Genomic DNA, 26,183 nt, shown 5'->3' with positions numbered 1-26,183 from the left:
GGCTTATCAAATGTTCCAAGCACCTTCATGAGGCTCATGAATGAGGTGATGAAGGAATTCATAGGTAAATTTGTGGTGGTATATTTAGATGATATTCTCATTTTCAGTAAGGATAAGGCAGATCATGTCAATCATTTGCAAATTGTACTACAAAGATTGTATGAAGAGAAGCTAACCATGAACTTAGACAAGTGTGAATTTGTTAAGAAGGAGTTGGTTTACATTGGGTTTGTATTGGCAGAAGAAAATCTCAAGATGGATCCTAGCAAGGTTGAAGCCATAGTAAATTGGCCTACTCCTAAGTCAACAACAGAGGTGAGAAGCTTCCATGGACTAGGTCAGTATTATAGGAAATTCATTAGGCAATTCAGTGCTAAATATGCACCAATGTTGGACACTATTAGAGGTGGAATGAAGGCAAAGTTTCAATGGAATGAAAAAGAAAATAGAGGTTTTGAAACCTTGAAAGAAAGGATAGCCACTCAACCGGTGTTGGTGTTGCCTAGTTTTGAAAAAACTCTTCATAGTGGAATGTGATGCAAGTAGTGTTGCAGTAGGTGCCGTCCTAAGTCAAGAAGAAAGACTAGTAGATTTCCATAGCGAGAAGCTAAGTTATTCTAAGAGGAAATACTCCTCATATGACTTGGAGTTATATGCATTAGTGTAGGCTTTGAGGAAGTGGAGACACTATCTTCTTCCTAAAGAATTTGTAGTCTACACAGATAATCAAGCTTTGAGCTTTCTAAACTCACAAGACAAACTTAGTCACAAACACATGAAGTGGGTAGAATATATGCAATCCTACACATTTACAATCAAGCACAAAAAAGGTCAACTAAACAGGGTTGTTGATGCATTGAGTAGGAGACTCTTGATAGTCCAAGAAATTCAGTTAAGGAGCATAGGTGCTGACAATTTAAGAGACCTATACCCGGATGATGAAGACTTCTCAAATGCCTACAAGGTATGCAAAGAGTATCAAAATAATTTTCATAGTGAGTATTCTGATTTTACCTTGCAAGATGGATTATTGTTTAGAGGAGGGCAACTTTGTGTGCCTAGAGGGTCAATAAGAGAAAATCTCATACAAGAGAAGCATAATGGTAGTCTTAGTGGTCATTTTGGAGTCAACAAGACTCAAGAGTTAGTTCAAAGGTATTACTATTAGCCTAGGATGAATCAAGATGTTAGGAAGTATGTGGAAACTGGTATTGTTTGTCAAAAGGCCAAGGGCACTTTTTCAAATTCTAGTTTATACCAACTTCTTCCCATGCCAAATAGACCTTGGGAGTGCATTAGTATGGATTTTGTTGTGGGTTTGCCAAGGACAAAGCAGGGATTTGTCAACATTTATGTCATAGTGCACAAGCTTAGTAAGATGTCCCACTTTGTACCATGCAAGACCACTCATGATGCATGTCATATAGCTCATTTGTTCTTCAAGGAAGTGATAAGGATACATGGTTTACCCATGAGAATTGTTTCAAATAGGGACTCAAAGTTCATGAGTCATTTTTGGAAGACACTTTGGCAAAAACTTGGTACCAATCTATCCTTTGGATCAGCCTACCATCCACAAATAGATGGGTAGACCAAAGTGGTTAACAAAAGCTTAGGAAACTTATTGAGGTGCCTTACCAAGGAGTATGGTCAGACATGGGATCAAGTGTTGTCACAAGATGAATATGCTTACAATGACACAATAAATAGAACCATAGGCAAGAGTCCTTTTGAGGTGGTCTATGGTCTTCACCCAAGGGGTATACTGGAGTTAAGGGACTTGGGAAGTGCAACAACAAGGAGTGGATATGATAAAGATTTTGCTCAGTCAATGAAAGAGGTACATGAATTAGTCAAGTAAGCATTAAAGGAGAACACAAGTAAGATCAAGCAAAAGGTTGATGAGAGAAGGAAGAACCTACAATTCCAAGTAGGTGATCTTGTCTTGGTGCACCTTAACAAGGCAAGGCTACAACAAGGAGTACCTAATAAAGTTGCAGATGAGAAGGTTGGGTCCATGTGCCATCCTAGCCAAGTATGGAGAAAATGCATACAAGGTGGACCTACCAAGTGAAATAGGACTGTCATCGGTTTTCAATATAGAAGATTTACTGGCTTACAAAGGGCAAATTCTAGGTTTAGATTGTAGTCACTCAGAGGTGTCAGATGATGTAAATAACCTTCAAGTACCAGCAAAATCAAGTCCAAAGGCTGAAAAGGTATTGAGTTCAAGGATCGCTAAGAAGACAAGACACCAAATTTATTAGGAGAACCTAATCAAGTGGCAGGGTATGGAAGATGCTGAAGCTACATGGGTGCTTGAGATAGAGTTCAATAAGTTAGGCATTGATCAGAATCTAATCCCCGAAGAGGTGACTTAATTTCTTTTTGTTTGGGAGAATAGTGCAGGAGCACCTAGGACTTAGGCTCATAGTCCTACAATTTTGGCTTGTAATGACCTTAACCAAGTTAGGTTTCTAATAAGGACTCTAGGAGGGTCCAAGGTGTGTGTTTCATGTTTGATTTGAGTCAAGTGTAGGCCTAATTGTGTTAGTTTCCTTTCTAGGTTTGCACTTTTCGAGTAGGTGTTAGAACGAGTAGTTAAAATGGCCTTCTTGTTGGTCAAAAGAGGCATAACTTGGTGAGATAATTAGAGAGGTTTAGAATAGTCTTAGGAATGTTGAAAAATACATGAATAATGACTTGTAATAGGTTGCCTAAGTTGGCAAAGAAAAATTTGGAAAATTGTAAAAGTTGTCATGGCAACTTTGGTCCTAAAAGATCTTAGCGATGGAGTTAGGGTTAGAAAATTGACCTAAGATTCCTACAAACATGGGGAAGACTATTTAAACCTCCTCTTGCATGGCTTCCAAGGTTGGAAGTTTGATTTTTGGTGAATGACAATTTGAAACCACTCATTTTCGGACTGTTATCATTGTTTTTGTCTTATTTTGCATAACAAGTGAACAAAAATGGATTGAATCAATTGATCCAACTTTTGAAAGTTGTTTTTTGGTTTGTTCCAGTACCATTTGGTTCATTTCATGCTTTTTTGATAGTGTTTGTTAGTACTTTTACTATTTTGTTTTGAAACAGCCAGTTTTGGCTTGTAAATAGAAAATTTGTGTAAAAATGGTTGCCCCATAAAATACCTCCGTGCTACCATCACGGAATTTTGGTACATGGTAGGAAACCCTATATACAATGTAAATATGAAGGGAGGAGTTATGGAATTGAAATTCATCATAGTTGCCACCTTGTTCTAGGCGAGTCCAGGAGCAACCCGACTAGAGAAAACAAGGTGTAAATTGAATGTATATTGCAGGGGTGGATGCAAAACCTTAACCTAATAATTCAGGATGGTTCATGAGGTCCATAAAGAGTTTAATTTGTGTGGGGAATCCTTTAAAATTCCTTTTGATACCCTTTTCACAAAGTTGGACAACCACTGTCCTAGAAACCATTGAAACCCTAGTCAAACCGTCATTTTTGGGTTAGGGCACTGTATGGAAAGTTGGGAGACTAAAACCAACAAAAATATCTTGGGGATGGGTGAGTGATTGAAGAAAAATAAAACTCCTTGCAATGTATTTTGGACCATAAAACCAAAAAACCCTTAAAAGCTGGATTTAGGAGACCTAATTGGGGCTCATCCTTGTATCCCCATTTCTAGGCAATTTTATGAAATCGGTAAGGGAGTTGAAGGTTGCACAACCCCAAATGGATCTAGTTCAACTAATTCCATGGTAAATACCACCTCCACACCTCTGCAAGATCGTATAATAGTATGGAGGTGAAAAGTGGGAAGTTGACAAGTAGTTGTCAAGGTTGCAAGATGAGTATTTGAGAAGCACATTGAATTGGTATAGTACCTAATCAAAACACTTGTTGCAAAAACCTTAATATTGGTAAAGAGAAAGTACTAGCATAGATGGGGAAGTAATTGGAGGTCTTGAAGCATAGATAGACCTGGTGAGGTTGGTGGAATTGAGCAACACCAACTAGGTGAAGTGTGAGCAAGCTAGGTGAACCCTCTCAGGTGTGGAAGTTGATCCACCCTCATGGGTTCTCAAATAAGATTACAATCAAGAGAAAATATTAGCCATGATTTGTTCCATCTAAAACAATCTTACAATCAAGAGAAAATATTAACGATTAGGGTTACACACTTTCAAAATGGATGTGGAAAGAGAATGCATTGTAGTTGAAAAAACCCCATGTGAATTTTGGTGCCCTACTTCCATTGAAAATTGTGAGAAACAAATTAAATGTAAAAAGAAAGATAAGAATTAACTTGCATTGAAATGTGAATGGAGATTGTACATAAATGAGAAAGGTTTAGAAATAGAAAATAAAATGAAATATGCCAAGGTGGAAATCCAATATGGTCAACTGCCACACAAGATATAGACTAAGAATTATCATCTTCCAAGCACCATGTGAGCAGACTACTTAAAACACACACACTAAGATTTGACTTCTAGGCTTAAAGCGTTAAACACTTTTATTGACATTCTCTATGCTTACTATATTTCTTAGTGTGTGTGGTTTAAGACTAGCTCCATGTGAGTGGTCAGGTAATTAAGAACAAACCAATTTTCTTCTTGGAATACAGTTTTACGTTTCCAAAAAAGAAAACACAACAAAGGGTGGAGTGAGTTATTTGCACATCCATATTTCCTCACAATGGGAGTATGATCTTAGCTAAAAAAATTCAATATTCTATAATGACTAAATGCATGAGTTTTACGAATCAAAGAGAGAGAGAGGGTAAATCACATTATGAATTTGAATTGGGTATTATGGTACCTATGACAAACCATCCATATTAATACATCATAGAACTGTTATTGAGTTAAAAGTAAAAGAATAAATTAAGCAAACTATTGAAGGTAAGCTACATGTGACAACTCATCTAAAATGTAAACCCATACATACATTTATATGTTTGTACACACATATATTTAAAATGAATTATGAGTTCATAAAAAAGGTGAAACGTAATTATTAATATTAGCTCAACTTCTTCTTATGAGAGTATTTTTTCATCGGAAAAGATAGTTGCAAAAGCATTTGAGTTAGGCCATTAGCAGTAGAATATTGCCTTATTGTATTTTCTTATCATAGCTCTTTCCTAGGAGCTAGTAATATCACAACCACTATTGGCTGTGTACTGGAGGTAAGTCATGGGTTAAGGACTCAAATACATTACTCTTAGTTAAGTTGTCTAAGGGTGATTAGACCACTCCTTTCTTATCATGAGATAAAATACACGAGGAAAGATTAACTAGGGGACTAGTCATTGAAGTGTAAATATCATTTCTAGTTATTATCAAGGTGTGCATTTATCATGATGGATCAGTGTGCAATTTCCTACCATCTACCTTTTTTAACCCTCGAGACAAAAATATAGTCGTAAAATTTTGAATCTAGTTACCTAAAGTAGTGGGAAAAAATATTTAAGGTTTTTGCATTAATTCATATCAAAATTTATGGGCATCACAACACCAAATCCCAACATTCCCCACTTGTTTTATACATTGCATAAGGGTCAAAATTAATTAAATACTTGCATCTCTCTAACATTTTCTTGTTCTCTATTAAGATAGCTACAATAAAAACAAATTGACCACCATCACAATCAAGAACTCCTCTCATCCTTTACATGCCACCTATGGAACAAAATGAACATGCAAAGGTGAATATGCATCAATTCAAAGAACATAAGAATCAAATGCAAGTGATAAAAAAGGCTCCAAGTTGTTGTCAAAGGTAAGAAATCCACATGACTAGTAATAACACCCACAACATATGTTGATACAACCAACTTTCTATACCTCCTTAGTATCAATAAAATTAATTTAATCATGCCACCAACATATACAACCCATATACCACAATCATAGGTTATATGTTAATGAAAAGCATACATTTCTAGGAACTCCCAGTGCATGGATAATGTCAATTTTGAAAACAGTTCAAGGCATACCTGTAGACACATAAAATTTGTCATCATAATTGGCTTTAATACTGAGTGGATCAATTTTATTTTCATGCATTATTCCATCTATTATCATTTATCATAAATATTATCCACTATTAATATTATCATGAATATTATTATTATTTACCATTTATCCATTAATATTAGTATTTATCATCAATAATATCTATATTATCATTTATACATTATTAGTATTATTATTTCATTTATCATTTAATAATATTATTATTCAATCAACTATTTATCATCTATCATCTATATATTTAGTAATAATATTATTTATCTATGTTCACAAATATATGCATAAGCATTTGCATCACTCATTTATGATTTCTCCTCTACCTATTTTCATCCACCTCACACATGTGGGATTAAACTCTCAAACCCTATTCTTTTGTCCCACATTCATACCACAACATGGATTCACTCAGAGAATGCTTATAAAAGTAGAGCTCCTCTCCCATTTTGGCATCCAAGATTTTGCATTCAAATCCGTTACCTTAGCATTTTGAGCATCCATCTGTTATCTTGCATTTTTTATTTACATCATTTTAAATCCCTACTGCATTCTTGCATGTTAGTTTTCTTGAAATCCTCATTCTTCATAGCTTCTTGCGCTTAGTTTTGAAAGAAATGTGAGAGCACAAATCTTGATTGCAAGATCTTGAAGATAGAGGTGCAATGGAGTGAGGCTTAATTTGAAATGCATGCGTGTGTTTTGATTGTTTTCAGCTAATGTTGAAATAAATTTGGATCTTGTCCCATAAGATTTCAAATACATTTTTCTCCATCCACAATACCAATTCTACTAATCAACAATCAAATCAAGGTGTGGAAAATGATCAAATTTATGTTGTACAAGGAAAAATCAAAATGATCCATACATGCAACACAAACAATTGCATAATACCTCATAACATGTCATCTTAACTCTCCCAAATCATATAAATATGAAACTTAATCAAGCAGCTATAAAATCAAGAGAAAAAACTTGTAAATTAAAACATGTCCTTCTACCAACACCTCAAAGTGCTAACTATGGCAAGTATGATCTCAAGTATATTCTCAAATTAAGAAATCATACCAATGAATCATCTCCTATAATCCTCATGGATGCCATCATAATACTGTTGGCATTTGCATAAAGATTGCATTGATGAAGTCTAAGTGTTGTCATTGATGTCAATTGCAACCATCAATGGAAGTTGTAATGCAACCGGTAGTTGAGTAAGTGAAGGAAACTGGTATTACTTTAGAAGTAGTGAGATCAACCGGTAACCCTACCTATTGATGTACCAAACCTTAACCGATGGAGCTTGGTGAATCGATTGTATTGATTTATGATCAAATGGTGATCGGTGATGATTTTGCCATGTATGCATGATGCACGTGATGAATTTCAAATTTGTTTTGGCACGTAGAGATGACTATTTTATCTTGGAAATGAGCAAGTACATTGCATGAAGTGGAAACCGCGTGATGAGTTACAGGATTCGATGAAGTGGTGATCAAGGAGTGATCGAGGTTGTCTTGTATAATGTGCCATGATTGCTATGTAATCCAATGGTCATGTTTGAATCGATTTGTCTGTAATCTCTATGAGATCTTAGGTTTGTGATGTGTTACCAACCTATTGTTTTTCTTATAAGGTTGATGAGTTGTTTTGTTGTAGCATTGGCAATTTTCGTTAAGTGTTAGTGTGATTGATTGTCAAACCAGAAGGAGTATCTATAGTATGTGTGAAGGTAGATAGGAGCATGAAAAGGATTTGATCAAGCAGAGTAGTGCTATTTACTAGATCAACAAAACCCTATTTTTCTCTAACAATTACAACAGTTAAATCCCTTAACCGGGTAAGCTTTAATAGGCTTAGTGCTTTCCAAATCCTCTAACTAGGTGATCAATTATCTTGAATTTAAAATCCTCTATCGAGGTTACTCCTAATAGATTATTTCTTTTAACAGGGCATTATAGTCAATCCCTTAACCAGGTGGTCCCTAACATGATCTATTCCTAACAAGACATTTTTGTAAAGCTTCTAACAAGGCTTGGCTCCTAACAAGGCGAACTTCAGAAGAGTTCAGAATACTTGTGGGTATTCATCCCCACCGTGGTTTTTCCCATTTGGGTTTCCACGATAAAAATCATTGTGTCAAGTGGTGAATGGTTTTTGTGGTTATGTTTTGATATGATTAATTTGTTTAACTGGTAAATCTACTTAGATGTGTTTAGATGATCAACAGTAATCTGAAATATGTTTTTACTATTGTTAGTAAAGTATTTTGATGTTTTGGTTTAATGATTTGAGAGTTTCAAATTTGTTATACTGTTATTTTGTTATGCCAGTCAATCGGTTAACTTGATAGTGCAGTTGTAGTGTATTACTCAGTGTTTGAACTAGTTAGTTTTATGAGTTGGTTTTTGAGTTTGGTGAAAGTTTAGTTTCTTATTCTATCTACAGATTCACCCCCCATCCTAGTAGTTTTCTAGATCCTTATTGATTCATCATATCATCAATTGGTATCAGAGAATTTTAGGTCCTCTAGTGTCTAAGCCTAACAACTTGAGGTAAAGATCTAGGAGAACATGATGAAGAAAGAAGGTCCAAAGTTCAATAGAGAAAAATATAGAATATGGAGTGATAGAATGAAGATCTATATCAAAATCTTAGGACGTCGATGTTGGGAACATGTTGTTACCAAATATACCTTACCTAGTGGGATTCTGACTAATGATCAAAAGGAGGAGCAACAAGAGAATAATCAAGCATTGTAGGCCATTATCAATTCCTTGTCTGATTCAGAGTATGTTGATGTCCATGGTCTAGAGAATTCTTATGATGTGTGGAAGAAACTTGAGGATATTTATAGCAGTGATGAGCATATAAATATTGCCAAAGAAGAGAGTCTAAGAGGTAAATTTGATGACATGCAGATGGCTGAAGGTGAGAATATTCAATAGTATGGTCAGAGGATCAAGGAGATAGTCGGTGAGATCAAAAGTGTTGATGGTAAAGTGGAAGATACCACAGTGATTAGTAAATTGTTGAGAACCCTTCTACCGATCTACGCTATCCAAGTTGCAGCCATTCAGGAATTAAAGTCTATTGATAAAACAAAGGTAACTCTTGAATCCATCATTGGTAAACTTACTGCATTTGAATTAAATAGTTTTGATGGAAGTGTTCAAAAATCTGAATCTACATTTAGAGCTTCAGTTTCTAATCCACCTATGAGGAAAAGTAGAGAAGCCAGTCACAGTTATGAGTCTAGATCCAGCAGAGAAGTTGATGATGAAGATAGTCTGATCGAGCTTGAAGCATTGTTGGCCAAGAGGTTACCCAGAGGTACCAATAAGTACATAGGTAAATTACCTTTAAAATGTTTTGCATGTAACTGGATTGGACATATTGCAACTAACTTTCCAAATGGAGACAATGAGCATAAATGAAAGAAGTACAAGAAGTAAAAAGGAAAAGGTAAAAGAGATTCCCTCATTGTAGTTAATGATGGAATCACTGATGAGTAATTTGAGGGAGATGCAAATGAAGACATTGTCTTTGTTGCCATTAAAGAGGAGACATCTAATCATAAGGCATTAGTTTCTCGCATAGATAGTTCTGATGATTGGATTATAGATAGTGGTTGTTCACATCACATGACGGGTGACCAGAGTAAATTTCTTACTTTGAACAAATTTGATGGAGGAGTTGTGAGATTTGGAAATGAATCACCCTGCATGGTAAAAGGAAAGGGAACCATTTCTCTTAATGGAAAGAGCAGTGCAGATGATGTCTACTAGGTTGAAGGATTGAAGCACAATCTTTTGAGTGTTGCTCAACTCAATGGCAGAGGTTATCCATTGGAATTTAAGAATGGAATGTACAAAATATATGGAAGCAAAGGTGAACTAATTGCAACTGACAAGCAGACAAAAGGTAACTTGTTTCACCTAAGTTCTAAAGTCAATAGTTGTTTAATTGCTAAAGTAGATGATAGTTGGCTTTGGAATCAGATATTTGGTTATGTAAAATTTGATAACATTGTCAAAGTTAGTAAGTCCAAGTCTATAAGAGGTTTTCCTTAGTTGGAGAAACTGGTAAATGCTTTGTGTAAGGAATTTCAGTTAGGGAAGATGCTATCCTCAACTTTTAAGAGCAAATGTTTCTCAGTAGAAAAATTGTTATATTTGGTTCATACAGACCTTTGTGGACCAATAAGGACTAGAAGTATTCAAGGTGATTAGTATTTTATGATTTTCACTAATGATTGCTCAAGAATGATGTGGGTCACATTCTTGAAGGACAAAACCGAAGCCTTTAGCAAGTTCAAGGCATTCAGGGCCTTAGCTGAAAATGAGAGTGGTAAGAAGATAAAATGCTTAAGAACTGATCAAGGTGGTGAATTTACTTCAGAGGAATTCACTAGATATTGTGAAGACAATGGAATTAAGAGGTAAATTTGTGCACCTAGGACACCACAATAGAATGGTATTGCAGAGATGAACAACAGGTCAGTTGTTGAAGCAACTTGAACAATGCTAATACAAGGAGGTGTAGAGAAGACTTTATGGAGAGAAGCTGTCAGCACAACTGTCTACACTATAAACTGAATATTGGTTAAAAGAGGTAAGGAGAAAAATCCTTATGAATACTGGTATGTTAGATCACCTAATGTCAATTACTTTAAGGTTTTTGGTAGTAAATATTTTATCAAGAGAGGTGAATATGTTGGTAAGTTTGATGCTAAGAGTGATGAAGGCATATTTCTTGGCTACTCCACCAAGAGCAAAACTTATAAATATTACAACAACCAGACAAAGAGAATCATTGAAAGTGTTGATGTTCGAGTGGATGAGTGTCTTGAAGTTTTAGGAGAAACCAGTGAGGAGAATAGGGAAGATGAACCTTACATTCTGATTTTGGAACCAGAACAGGTGAAACCACAAGTTGGTGAAATGAATGTTGTATTACCAATTCAACCATAATAGGTAGATTTTTTAGAAAATAAAGATAGCAAGGAAGAAGAATCTAAAAATAATGATCATGTTATTCCAAGGTAGGTGAGACTCAATCATAATCCTAACCATATTATTGGAGATAAAGATGCTGGTGTGTTAACTAGAAGAATAATTAGAGCGAATTATTGTATGACCTCCATTGTTGAGCCCAGCACTGAGAAGGAAGCCTTTGGAGATGATCACTGGATCAAAGCTATGGAAGTAGAGCTTGACCAGATTGAGAAGAACAATACATGGAACATAGTACCCAGACCGGTGAACAAAAATGTAATTGGTAAACCATGATTCCTATATCCATGTATGTGCATTACTCTCAATCATCACAATCAAAGGGTATTCATATTTGCATTGCCATCAATACCAAAGGGGGAAATTGTTGGCATTTGCATGAAGATTACATTGACGAATTCTAAGTGTTGTCATTGATGTCAATTGCAACCAATAATGGAAGTTGTAATGCAACCGGTAGTTGAGTAAGTGAAGGAAACTGGTATTACTTTAGAAGTAGTGAGATCAACTGGTAATCCTACCTATTGATGTGCCAAACCTTAACTGATGGAGCTTGGTGAATCGGTTGTGTTGATTTATGATCAAATGGTGATCGATGATGATTATGCCACGTATGCATGATGCACGTGATGAGTTTCAAAGTTGTTTTGGCATATAGAGATAACTATTTTATCTTGGGAATGAGCGAGTACATTGCATGAAGTGGAAACCGTGTGATGAGTTGCAAGATTCGATGAAGTGGTGATCAAGGAGAGGTCGAGGTTGTCTTGTATAATGTGCAATGATTGCTATGTAATCCATTGGTCATGTTTGAATTGATTTGTTTGTAATCTCTATGAGATATTAGGTTTGTGATGTGTTACCGATCTATTGTTTTTCTTATAAGGTCGATGAGTTATTTTGTTGTAGTGTTGGCAATTTTGGTTAAGGGTTAGTGTGATTGATTGCTGAACCAGAAGGAGTATCTATAGTATGTGTGAAGGCAGATAGGAGCATGAAAAGGATCTGATCAAGTAGAGTAGTGCTATTTACTAGATCAACAAAACCCTATTGTTCTCTAACAATTACAACAATTAAATCCCTTAACCGGGTAAGCTTTAACAGGCTTAGTGTTTTATAAATCCTCTAACTAGGTGATCCATTATCTTAGATTTCAAATCCTGTATCGAGGTTACTCCTAACAAAGTATTTCTTTTAACAGGGCATTATAGTCAATCCCTTAACCATGTGGTGACATTTTTGTAAAGCTTCTAACAAGGCTTGGCTCCTAACAAGGCGAACTTTAGAAGAGTTCAAAATACTTGTGGGTATTCATCCCCACCATGGTTTTTCCCATTTGGATTTCCATCTCAAAAATCATTGTGTCAAGTGGTGAATGGTTTTTGAGGTTATGTTTTGATATGATTAATTTGTTTAACTGGTAAATCCACTTGGATGTGTTAAGATGACCAACAGTAATCTAAAATATGCTTTTACTATTGTTAGTAAAGTATTTTGATGTTTTGGTTTAATGGATTGAGAGTTTTAGATCTGTTATACTGTTATTTTGTTATACCAGTCAACTAGTTAACTTGACAATGCAATTGCAGTTTATTACTCCATGTTTGAACCACTTATTTTTATGAGTTGGTTTTTGAGTTTGGTGAAATTTTAGTTTGTTATTTTATCTACTGATTCACTCCCCCCCTCTCAGTAGTTGTCTAGATCCTTATTGATTCATCATATCATCAAACACAACTCATTTGTATAAGGAGATAACCATGCAAAACATGCATCAAAATGAATCATCCAAAATTAGCTATCTATAGCTCAAGATCCGTATCTATGAGAAGATAAATCATAAAATATAATATATGTGGAAAAAATAATGGGAAAATACCTTTTAGATGACAAATCGCTAAATACACCAAGAGTAGGGACTGAGATAGATCCTCCAAGATAACCAAGTCATTATGACTCTAAGAATAATATACTCCATAGATCCATCATGAAGTCATGTCCATATTTTGGTGAAAGATCACTAGTCTTCTTGTTAAAACCTCATTAAAGATTATTCATCTCAACAAATATCTCTAATTCCAAGGGAAATCCAACCTCACATATTATTTGTCTAGGTATCCATGCTCACCTTCCAATTATTTGTTGAACAAACAATAGGACTAAGAGGGGGGGTGAATTAGTTTGGATCTCTAACACAAAATTTATGTATGATCTATTAAACTTCAAACCGCTGTTAACATATTACTTTAATGAAATCATGAGAATACAAAAAATAATCAACTCATGAACACCAAATTTACATGGAAAATCCAAGAAGGGAAAAACCACAGTGAGAATAACACTCACAAACAATATAGATATGAATTATTACAATAATTAGGCCACATGACATGGAGCTTACTACTCCGGACTAGCTAGCTAAGGCGAACAACCTTAGAGAAAGGTACAAAGGACTTGCTCAACCAAAACTTATTGCTTTATGACAAGATACAAAAAGTTGCCAAGAGAGATACACTATTTTTTGAGAAGAAGAACTGTATTAAAAATTAATAGGATTTCTTGATCATGAAAGTGACCTTGAATCTCTACGTCAAGTGTCCTATGTCACATTGGAAAAGAAATTTGACCTCAAAATATCACTGAACACTGTCAAAGTTCTTCTCAACTAACTTTCACACACATCTTCCATAAAATTTGTCTATATATCATTTGCATCCTCACCACATACAATTCTATACATTTCAACTCACACATTTACGCATCCTTGTATATAAATATATTCATTGAAACTCTCAACTAGGTCGGCCCAAAGAAGAGTATATAAAATTACATAAATTATGCCATCCATACCAATAATATCTAATGCGGCCCACTCTAGGAGAAAGAGGGGACCCAAAAATAGCATCACACATCCTTCTAAGTAGATTTTTACAAACCACATATCTTAACACATCTTTCAAAGTTGGTTCCAAATGAAACACATAGATAGACAATAAAAAACAACAACCAATAATCCCTCAAACATATTATAATGCAAATTACCTAATGTTGATCTTCACACACCATGGTGAGACCCAAAACAATATCCCAACTCAACCTGAAATGCATATTGATGCCAAAAAGCATGATCCAAACAAGATAACCCATTCGGTCTTGTTGAGACCCAACACAACTAATCATACTAGACACAAACCAACATAACTCACATGTAGAATAATAATAACACCAGAGGCATGAACTGGAACAATGTATAAACCAAATAAGCGTGCCCTCCAAATTTAAACACTTTGATTGACATATTCAAAAGCCGCCAAGCAAATCTTGGACCAGTCAGACAAACACTCTCACTGCCAGAGAACATCAACTAATATCATCATTTGTGAAACTAGAGGACTTACAAAATTGATAGTAAATTATTCATAGAACATTAACATTATATCCAAGTCCGCACACCATACTCTTCACAATCCAAAATAGAACATTCTTCAACTGAGGCATTAAATACTCTTTCCTGCGTATTGAAACTTTTGCTACATTGATCTTTTGGAGACTCCCAAAAAATCCTCATGTAAGCACAACATATTCACCAAGAAATATGACAACATATAAACACTTAATACCAGACCAAATATATCGCGAAACATCTGTCCCCAACTTTATATAACTTACTATAACATCCATGATAATACAACATTAACTAAGATACCAATCAAACTCAACACCAACACCAAGCATCACATATTGATATCATTCATCTTTGATAATCTTCCACAATAAATTTTAACTAAGGCACCAAATAAACTCAACAAAACACCAATTTATGACACTATTATCCAACAAAAACCTTCAAATACTTGCATGACAACATAACAACAAATATCCTTTCACCAACTGTAACCAACAGTAGTTTGCACAACACAATCTACAACTCACCTATCACCAATTGTCACCAACAGTAGTTTGTATAGGACAAGACTGGATCTGGAGCATACCATATCCAAACTAACAAGTTTTTCCATAATGACAACATACAAGAACGCACCACTGTTGGCATTATACAATCTAATGAGAAATGATGGTGTTTTCATTGATGGCAACCTTCTTGCAACCTTCTGGCATTCATCTAGTAAAGCCACCGGCAGGCACCGACACCGACATAGACATCTACATACACCGGTAGTGGCTACAATGCATACCGACACCCCAACTGACAAGGAATAAAATTTTGTTTATTGTAATTATCTTTTGTAAAGCCGACAAGGCATATTGTAAAAGACTCATATATATGTATGAGATCTTATAGGTCATTTTGTGTAAGAAGTATGGTAGAAGGATAGCATGAATGAATGATATTTTTGTATAAGGAGATATAAGTTGACAATGGAGGTTTTGGTTATAGAATGAGCTTAAACCGGTACTAAACTTGACATAGTTGATGCTGATTTGAAGCAGTACATTGTATTGTATTTTCATAATCCATTTTGTAAGTCAGTGAGACTTATATCTTGTAAATTGAGTAGTGAGCTCTAGGCAATTGGCTTTCCTGCAAGTGCATGCCCCTCATTGTAAGTAACATTTATTCATTGTCCAGTGAGTGAATATTGTGGGTCACAAATCCCACCGAGGTTTTTCCCACACCGGGTTTCCTCGTTAAACATCTTATGTTATGGTATGTTTTCTATGTTGTCTTTATTGTTCATGTTTACTACATTAATTCTTATTTACCAGTACACTATTTTGGAATGCAAAATACTTAATAAGGTTAAATATTTTGTTAATCGGTTAGATACTGATTCACCCCCTAGTATCTTTGGGACTATCATTAATCCTAACAACCACATCTAGATTAACAAGACAACTAGACCAACTTGTTTGACACCAATGACAACATAAGTCATATCTCCAATAGTCTACCCCTTTTTCATTGATAAAAAAACTTTTAGCATCTTTTACTGAAATCTCTCCCCCTTTGACATCAAAGACAAAGGGAACACATCTCAAAATAGTCACCTTCCTTCAGTTCTCTCTTCCCATTTGTAATATTCCTTTGAATTATTTTATCTTGGCACATTATCTTTCTCTAATACATGTAATACTCCCCTTGAAAGGGACAACTTTCATTTATAACCACTTTCCTAAAATCAATGAAACATATACTACATTTCTCCCCCTTAGAGTAGTCACCACACCAAACTAGAGACAAAAGATAAGCCTTGAGTCTCCCACATAATACTTCATATCATGATTTGAGTACCACAAGGAACCATTGAAAAGCATTCTTCTGCTATGGTAGATAATGTTACTCAATTTTTTACCATCCCAACTTCTCCTATTATTTGTATATTAGATTGATTCAATATCTAGATCGCCTCTTCTGCATCTTCATCTAAGACTCACATTGCCCGAGAACATGCTTCCTAAGAAATTTTTATTAGTCAACGATGCTAAAGACAATTCAACACCCAAATCTTTGAGGGGGGTCCATAAGATTTTCAAGCATATCTCCTCCAATACACAACATTGAGCTTAGTTCCTAGAGGAATCAACACTGAGGGTGTAGATCCATTCATAACTGTATCTTCATATAATTTCTTCATCCATAGTACCTTCAACTTCTCTTTTAGATCAAACTTATTTCTTGGATCAATAGAATTCACATTTCTTCACAGTACTTAATAATATGTCCAATCTTGTTATAGTTATAACATACCGAACCTTGCTGTAGTCCACTTCCATTCATTATACCATTTCCAATCCTTCTAAATATTCTATTAGGCCCACACTCAATGGAATTGTGCCCATACATACTACAAGTATAACAATATCCCTTGAAAGATTGAACATTCCTACCATACCTTGCATTCACATTTCCATTCCATATTATTCTACTTCTACACATTAGATTTATGACAAAACTTGTTACAAGCATAACATCAATTATTGAGTGAATGTGATCCCTTTTGATTCCTGCACTTATTTATTTTATGTCCAAATTTATTGCATGCAAAATAGTTACCTGATGTAGAGCCAAGCAACAAAATAGGTAAAAACCTTCTCTCACCCACAACTACTATGTACCAAAACAATTTCTTTTGTTTGTTCAAGATGTGAATAACACACCTACCAAATACTCAACTCACACAAAAATTTGTGTGACTGGATCCATACCGGTTTAGTATCTTTCGGTACCGGTACGATGAAAACACTTTACCCTTGTGTGAATTGGTTTAGTATCTTTCGGTACTAGTGGGATGGAAACCTATTGGATTTTGTCTATTGGTGGTCCAACCAACAAAAAAAATCCATAATATCTTCCTATCAGATGTGTTAGGGAATACTTGTCTCACAATTGTCCAATTGTCTAGTAGCCATACCGGTAGCCTAGTAGCCCTACCAGTTGAGTTTTCCAAACAAAACTTAACAAAATTCCAAAGGACAAGAAAAAATAAAGGTAGATTAAGATACCCTTTATCTAGTTACACAATTCCCCAAAGGCTTAGACTCTATCCACAAGCTGAAAGGTCTATACCCTTACTGTCCTCCCAAACCTAATTAAGCCAATTAGGCCTAATTTACAAAGAAAGTACCCCTTTTATTAGCCCCTTAACTAAAAAAACAATTTTTAAAGATGGGGTAAGGTGTCAAACCACCAAATCCAAGGTTTCAAGACTTGATCCCATCTTTTTTATCTTCTACAAGTGATTTCCACTTCTACAGTTTAGGCGATCACATAGAGATGCCCGCCTAGGGTCAATTCAATCTCTTTGGGCTTGGAGCCTCCCTGCAAACCAACACCAAAATATTATGATAAAATGTCCCTTATAACATTTTCCCATAGGTTTTTTGGTCCTCTGGTGAAAATGTTAGATTAAGGGCATCTTTACAGTGAAACCCTAGGTGCCAGTAGGGTTTGTGACCAGTTTGGGTAGATCTGGATGGATCCCTACAACCCGATTGTTACATAACCTAAAATTTGATTCAATGAAAGGTAAGAGACTTACCTAACTCATCCAATTGGTTTCAGACATCCACCAATACCTACTGATAAGAAATGAACAACAAAAACACAGAACTTCAGAAAACTCCAAAACATCATCAATTTTCATCAAATTCAACAACTACGCCAACAACAACCTGGAATCAATCCAAGTGGGAATAATATAGCCTCCTAATGGTTTCCAACTAATTTTCAAATTTTGGAACCATTGGAGGATTATTTATCCCTTTTTATAACATTTTGTAGTGACAACAAAAGTTGTCAACTTGCACTTTTCAAATTTGGCAACTCCAAGGTGTATTCGACCTATTCCAAGGATTGGTTTGATGTTTCTAAGATCAATATTTATTTTCTTGACTCATTCCTAGAATCCTACTAACCCACATGGTCATTTATCCATGGTGGCTTATAAAATGCAACCATGATAATACTTTACATCAATTGGGTCTTATTGACTCACAAAACTATCAACCTATTATAGATGATCATTTTCACCACATGGGTGATATTAGGCTCTTTTAGACTTCATTTGTATGTTTGGGTTCTCCTACACCATTAACATTAAAATATGATGAATACTTGGTTGGATTAAAATACTTCCTAAAATCCCTTTTGTTCCAGACCATAGTAAGTTCAATTTGATTTAATTCATTTTTTATCTTTTCCTTTTCTTTATCATCTTTATTCATCTTACTCTTAATTTCTATCTCTCTTATTCACCACTTTAGGTACATTTTCTAATTTATGAATTTCCTCTATCTAATTTAGATCCTCTTAAACCATCTTTATCCAACTTTTAACTTCTGGAGCTTTCTCTTCTTCTACAACAACATGAATAACCTCATGCTCAAATCTAGGTATAGTCTCAATCTAATTCCATTCTCCGCAAGATTTCCCCAGCAAATAGTTGCTTCCACTTTCTAATTCCATTCTCCGCAAGATTTCCCCAGCAAATAGTTGCTTCCACTATTATCTTTCACATACTAGACATTTCCATCTATTCTCATACCTTCTGCAACTAATCTCTCAGTACCACCTTTTTTATTTCACATCTACACTATTTAAATATGACCTCATAACCTTTATTGCACATCTAAATTACACTCAACAAATTATGTCTCACACCTTTAACATAGTAGACATTATTAGTATTATGCTTATCACCAATTGTAATGCTTCCTTTTCCACAAATAGGTGCAACTTCTTCTCCTAGAAATTTCACTGATCCTCCATCATACTTCTTAAGTTTAGCAAACTTCCCTTAATCTTCTATCATGTGATTGAACATCGGGAGTCAATGATCCAAGCCTTTGGTTCCACTTTAGCATGCAAAGCAGTTTTTCTTTTCACAAGGTTTCCAGTATTCTTCAGATTTTCTGATCTTGTGGACCTTCCTTTATCCTTTTCCTTTATATCCAAGAACAAGAATCCTTCATTTGAGTCATTGCCATCTTCATCTTCAGATAATTATGTCTCCAATGAACAGAAACCTCTTTTTACTTTATCTTTGTTATATATCCTCTTATTTTTGTCACCACTTTTGTATCTATCCTTCCTTTCATCATCATCAAATCTCTTTTAATCTTCCTCATACATACATATAGAAGCATAATGACCAATTCTACCACAATTAAAGTATTTTAGAGGTAACATACCTTGGAACTTTTCGGTTCCTCTTTTAGTCTTCTTCAAAGTTTGCGTCAAGCTCACCCATCTCTTCACTTGCTTTCAATTCATCTTCAGACTTCTTTGTGTAGTGGTGAAAAATTAGGGTTTCTACCATTAGAGGGAGAAAAACCACCAATTTACCATTACATTTAAAAGAGGAAAGGAAATCAACTAGACTCAGTCACAAATTAGACAAGGGCTGAATATTGAATGGATTTGGGGTGGATTGTGAGATGGTTTTGTTTCTCTTTTGTAAATTGAATTTCTGAAATTAAGTAAAGTATTGAAAAATGAAGGTAAAAATGAGAAAACAATGAGCTACAAATGCAGGATTTTTGCATGCACTTGGATCCAAGCAATGCACGCCGATTTGGATCCAATCTTCAAAAAAGTTCTAGAAATGTTGGGACCTTGGTGGTGCTCACCCTGGTCCTTCATACTTTTGGTACACCAAAGGGGGATTGATTCGTCTCTATAAATAAAGCTTATTTTAAGAAGTACAACTCTGTATTCCTACACACAAAATGAAGGGAAATAAGTTGAAAATAGGGGCTTGCCTTAGGTAAAACCCTAGTTTTAGAATTAACCATGAAATTGAAATAAAGGTAATTGAAATGACTGTAATGAAAGATTCTCCTTTTGAGGGAGATGCTAAATTATGATTGAAAATCAAATGATGATACCTCCTTGTGAAGTTTTGCTTGTCTCCACAAGGAATTAGGGCTTGATGGACTCTTCAACAAAATAGGATGAATGTCTTCTTCAATGCTTGAATCTTGACTTTATTTCTTCTCTAAGGATTGAAGAAAGATTGATTAATGCTCAATTTCTCTTGAATGCTTGATTGCTTGATGTCAAAATCTCCTTGTTATGAATGTATATCAAAATGAGAGGGGAAATCCTCTTTATATACTTCCCAATCAGGAAAATTGATTAATTTTTTGACATGAGCGATATAGAGAGGGGAATCCCACTTAATTTTGGATTGCAAAAATGGGTTTAAAGGGGGTCCAATTTAGGGAAGACCATGGCGTGGCGTCATGGTCCCAACGAGGACCCAGGTGCCACACCTTGGTCCTACCCTATTTTGGGTTAGGATCAAGGTGCCTAAGGGGTTAAATCAAGTTTAATGACATTTATGAGGGGTATGAGCATAATCGGGTCTTAAAGTAGGCCAAGGGGTGAAAACACTAAGGTGAAGACCCAAATGCAGTCAAAATTTCAAAGAGATGCAATTTTAGGACACTACACTTTGAAACATTGAATGTCGCTTCTCTCCTTTCCTTTTTGATATCATCCATTTCAGCAATCTCAAAAGCAGATAGTGAACATAGAAATTGGTCCAGTGTGTACTTATCTAGATCATGACTCTTCTCAATAGAAAACCTCTTGGGCTTGCAGGGTTTAGGTAGTGCCAACAACATTTTTATCACAACATTACTTTCTTCTATTTCTCCACCAACACCTTCGATAGAATTTATAACTTTATTTACCCTATCTACATAGCCTTCAATTAGTTGATCACCACACATCCTTAGGTTCTCAAATTTCAAGTTCATATTTGTCAATTTAGCTTGGTTTGATTTTGAATCTCCTTCACATATACTTCAACTTGTTCCAAATTCTTTTAGCAGTCATCAACATCACAACCCTGCCAAACACTTCATCACTTAAGCAACTAACAATAGAAACCCTAGTCTTTGTATTATTCTCAAAATATTTTATTTCATTCGGAGTCTACGGAGGACCATCTTGTGGAGAAATATAACCAACCTTGATAATTTCCCATGTTCCCTTTGATAGAGACTCCAAGTGAAATTCCATTCTCTCTTTTTAATAAGAGTAATTTGTACCTTCAAACTTCGGTGCTTTGAAATTCAAATCTTGCACCATTCCAGATCTCCCTCAAGTGGTTAAGCTTGTTAGGAAGGGACCAAGCTCTGATACCAATTGTTTAACACACATCAAGACTAAGAGGGGGGGTTTAATCAATCTAGATCTCTAACACAACTTTATTTTTGATTTATTAAACTTCAAACCACTGTTAACATATTACTTTAATGAAATCATGAAAGAACAAAAAATAAACTCATGAACACTAGATTTACATAGAAAACCTAAGAAGAGAAAAATAACAATGAGAATCACCGTCATAATATAGATACAATTACAATAATTAGGCCACGGGCCATGGATCTCATTACTCTGAACTTGCTAGCTATGGTGCACAACCTTAGGGAAAGGTACAAAGGACTTGCACAACTGAAACTCATTGCTTCAAGGCAAGATACATAAAGCTTCCAAGAGAGACACACTAACTTCTGGTAGGAATAGCTATATTGAAAATGAATAGTATCTCTTGATCACAAAATTGGCCTTGAATCTCCATGTCAAGTGTCCAATGTCATGACAAATATATCTAACTTTAAACTCTGTCACCAAACATTGTCAAAGTTTAGGTAGGAATAGTTGTATTGAAAATGAGTAGGATCTCTTGATCATGAAATTGACCTCAAATCTCCAAGTTAAGATTCCAATGTCATGACAAATAAATCTAACCTCAAACTGTGTCACCAAACACTGTCAAACTTCTTCTCAACTAACTTTTGCACACCTCTTCCATCAAATCTATCTGTATATCATTTTCATCCTCATCAAATAATTACACTGACCCAAAGCAAAGTATATAAAATTGCATAAACTAGGTCATCCAAAATAATAATGTCTAATGCAGTCCACTCCAAGAGAAAGAGGGGACCTAAAAATTGCACCATGCATCCTTCTAAGTATATTCCAATGAGCTACATATCCTAACAAATCTTCCAAAGCCAATTATGAATGAAACATGCAAATAAACAATAAAAAACAACAACCAGTCAACCCAAAAGTATCTTCGAATGCAAATTAGCTAATGTAGATCTTCACATACCATGGTGAGACCCAAAACAATATTCTAACTCAACCTCTAATGCATATCCAGACCAAAAAGTATGATCCTAACAAGATAATCTATCCAAGCATGTTGAGACCCAACACAACTGACCATACAATGCATAGACTCGCATAACTCATTTGTAAACAAAAACAACATTAAAGATACGAACTGGAACATTGTATAAAAGAAATAAGAGTGTCCTCTAGATTGAAACTCTTGAATTCACATATTAGGAATCAACCAAGAAAATTTTGAACCATTTTGATAGTCACTCACTATCAGAGAACAACAACAACTAGCCTCATCATCTGAGCAACCAGAGGATCTACAAACTTGATAGTACACCATTCATAGAGCATTAACATTATATCCAAGTTTGCACACCATACTCTTCACAATATTGTATAAAAAAAGCTTTAACTAAGGCATTAAATATTCTCTCCTACACATTGAAACTTCTACATTGATCTTTCTAAAACTCCTGAAAACTCCTCATGTAAGCACAACATCTTCACCAGACAATGTGACAACATTTGAACATTTAACTACAAACCAAATACACAATTGAACATCTGTCACCAACTTTATATAAGTTACTATAACATCAATCTTATTGTAACATTAATTATTGCACAACCTTTGCTAAGATACCAATCAAACTCAACAAAAAAACCAAGCAACACATATTTATATCATACATCTTTGATCATCTTCCAGAACAAACTTTAATTGAGTTTTTTACACTCTTAAGCATAAACCTCCATATACTTTCATGACAATGTAATAACAACTCACCTATCACCAAATATAACCAATATTAGTTTGTACATCACAAAACAACTCACCTATCACCTACTATCACCGATAGTAGTTTGCACATCACAAGACTGTATCTGGAATAGACCATATCCAGACCAAAAAGTTGACAACAATGATAAAGTACAAGACCAAGCCACATCCATACCAACAAGTTTGACATCAATGACAACATAACCAAGATTTCAAACATTATTAATGTTAGGAAAATTGTGTCTCAACCTTACAATAATAAAAGGTTACTATTAATAAATGAGCTTGGGGGGTTGCAAGGTGGGCAGAGCTCCCAAAGTCACATGCTATCTATAATTTGTAATTGTAAATCTTGACTTCTTATCATTAGGTCATAGATCTAATGATAGATATTTTATGAGGGCATTGTATTATGGCTGAGTATTGTGATGTATTCGAATAGTCTGATAGCTAGCGAGTTACCTCTAGATCTCTATAGGTGATACTCCAATAAGAATCTTTCTCTATAAGTATACTGCAATATTTTTTTGATTTTTGAATAATATATTGGGCGAATTTTGGAGTGTGGGGTTTTTCTCCCAAAAGGGTTTTTCCCACATAAATCACTATGTTTTGGTTGCATGTTATTAATGTTTATTTAGTTAAGTTTCTGTAACTGTTGTAAAGATCTGTAAAAGATTTTGCATTACCCTCCTCCCAAGGTTAGTGTAGAAAGTTGTTCTCCTACTTAACTTCCTTACAAGTGGTATCAGATCTTGATCACCTTTGGTTTCAGTTGTGGGTTGTTGCATTTTCTGAACTAATCTAGATTTGAGTGGGACATTGTGCATAAGATACTTTTTGATCTTGTTGTAGGAATTATTAGATGATAAGTTCATCAAGAAGAATAGCGGTGGAGAAACCTTTTAGAAGTAATTTTGAGATGTAGAAGCTGAAGATGAAGGATCTACTAATACATTGAGATCTGTGGGATGTTGTTGATGTGAATGTCTCAAGACCTTCAGATACTATTATGACTAGTCATTTTGATGTTTTGAATTGTAAATCTAAGGTTCTAATTAGATTGTGTTTGGCATACTATATATGGATCAATGTTCACAAAAAGACCTCTACAAAGAAGCCATAGAATAAGCTTGGTGAGGTGTATCAAGCCAAATATTTATTGAATTAGATTTTCTTGAGGAAGAAGTGTAATCCTTGAAAATGAAAGAGGGTGGACAGATTAAATACCACTTGGAAGCATTCAATATGTTGGTCTCTCAATTGGCATTTGTTGCTGTCAAGATGGATGCGAAGGAGAAATGTTAGATATTGCTTTTCTCTTTGCTTGATTCATGTGATTCTCTTGTTATGGCTATCAATAGTACTTCTATTATTTTGAAGTTTGAAGATGTGGTGGTTGCCTTGCTTGGTGAAGAGTTGTGGAGGAAGGTATCAATCAGTTTGAAGGAAGCCCTAACTTTTCATGGAATACCCAAGGAAAAAGGCAAGAAGAACGAGAAGCATGATCAATCCAAGTCCAGAGGGAGATTGGAATCCCTTGAAAAGTCTAATGTCATTTGTTGGAATTGTGGTAAATCAACATACATCCATAAGGATTGAAAAGAAGAAAAGAAGAAGAAAAAGAAGATGTTTGGTTTTGATTCAGAGTCTAAGAAGGAAGATGGTGATGCATACATTGCAACTTTGGCTACTCATGACTTCCTAATGATGCATGGTTAATTGACTTGGGTGCATCTTTTCATATGAATTCAATTAGAAATTGGTTTTTTAAATATGAAGAATTAATGGAGGTAAGGTGTACTTGGGTGATGATTCACATTTAGATATTATTGGTTTTGGTAAAGTTAGAATCAATTTTCTTGATCCAGTAGAGTAAAAAAGATTAGTGGTGTGTTGCATATCCTTGGACTAAACTAAAAATTATTATCTATGAGAAAACTTATAGATGCGGGTGTGCATTTAGTCTTTTCTGATGCAAGGATTGATACATGTGTCAGATGCATACACTGTTGAGTGTAATAACACTTCTCTAAAAGGTAAATATGTTGATACTTCATTGGAAGATTTGAGGTTTTTCACCTTCAACGGATGGACATGGATTTTGAGTACCTAAGGGTGCTCTTTCTTCTAAAGAAAAGATACCTACAAAGAATACTATGTTATAGTACCAAAGGCTTGGCCACATTGGAGAAAAGGGTCTAAGGACCTTGAAAAATTAAAACCTTGTTGAAGGTTTGAATGATTGTAATCTTGACTTTGATTTTTGTGCTCATTACATTTATGAAAATCAAAATTGTGTTCAATTTTACTCCAGTTCTCACAAATCTTGTAATATGTTGGATCTTATTCATTCTGATGTGTTTGGTCTTGTAGATGTTTCTTCCATTGAAAAGTCCACATATTACATTTCATTTATTGATGATTTTAGTAGGACACATGTGGGTATATTTTTTAAAGAGTAAATCTTATGTCTCTAGTTGATTTAAAGAATTTAAAAGAATGGATGAGTTTTAGATTAGAAAGAAAATATCATGTTTGAGGACTGATAATGGTGGTGAATTTTTCTCTACTGATCTTGATAGATTATGTAAAGACTGTGGCATTAATAGACAAAAGACAACTTCGTATTCTCCACAATAATTTTTTTGAGCTGAAGTTGTTGCCATTGCTTTCTACCTAATTAATAGGTCTCTTACATCAACTCTTATTGATAAAATTCCTATAGAGGAATGGTTGGGTCATAAACCTTCATTAAGACA

This window comes from Cryptomeria japonica, chromosome 5 (genome assembly GCF_030272615.1).
Source record: "Cryptomeria japonica chromosome 5, Sugi_1.0, whole genome shotgun sequence".
Taxonomy (NCBI): Eukaryota; Viridiplantae; Streptophyta; class Pinopsida; order Cupressales; family Cupressaceae; genus Cryptomeria; species Cryptomeria japonica.
Note: the sequence above shows the minus strand (reverse complement) of the source record.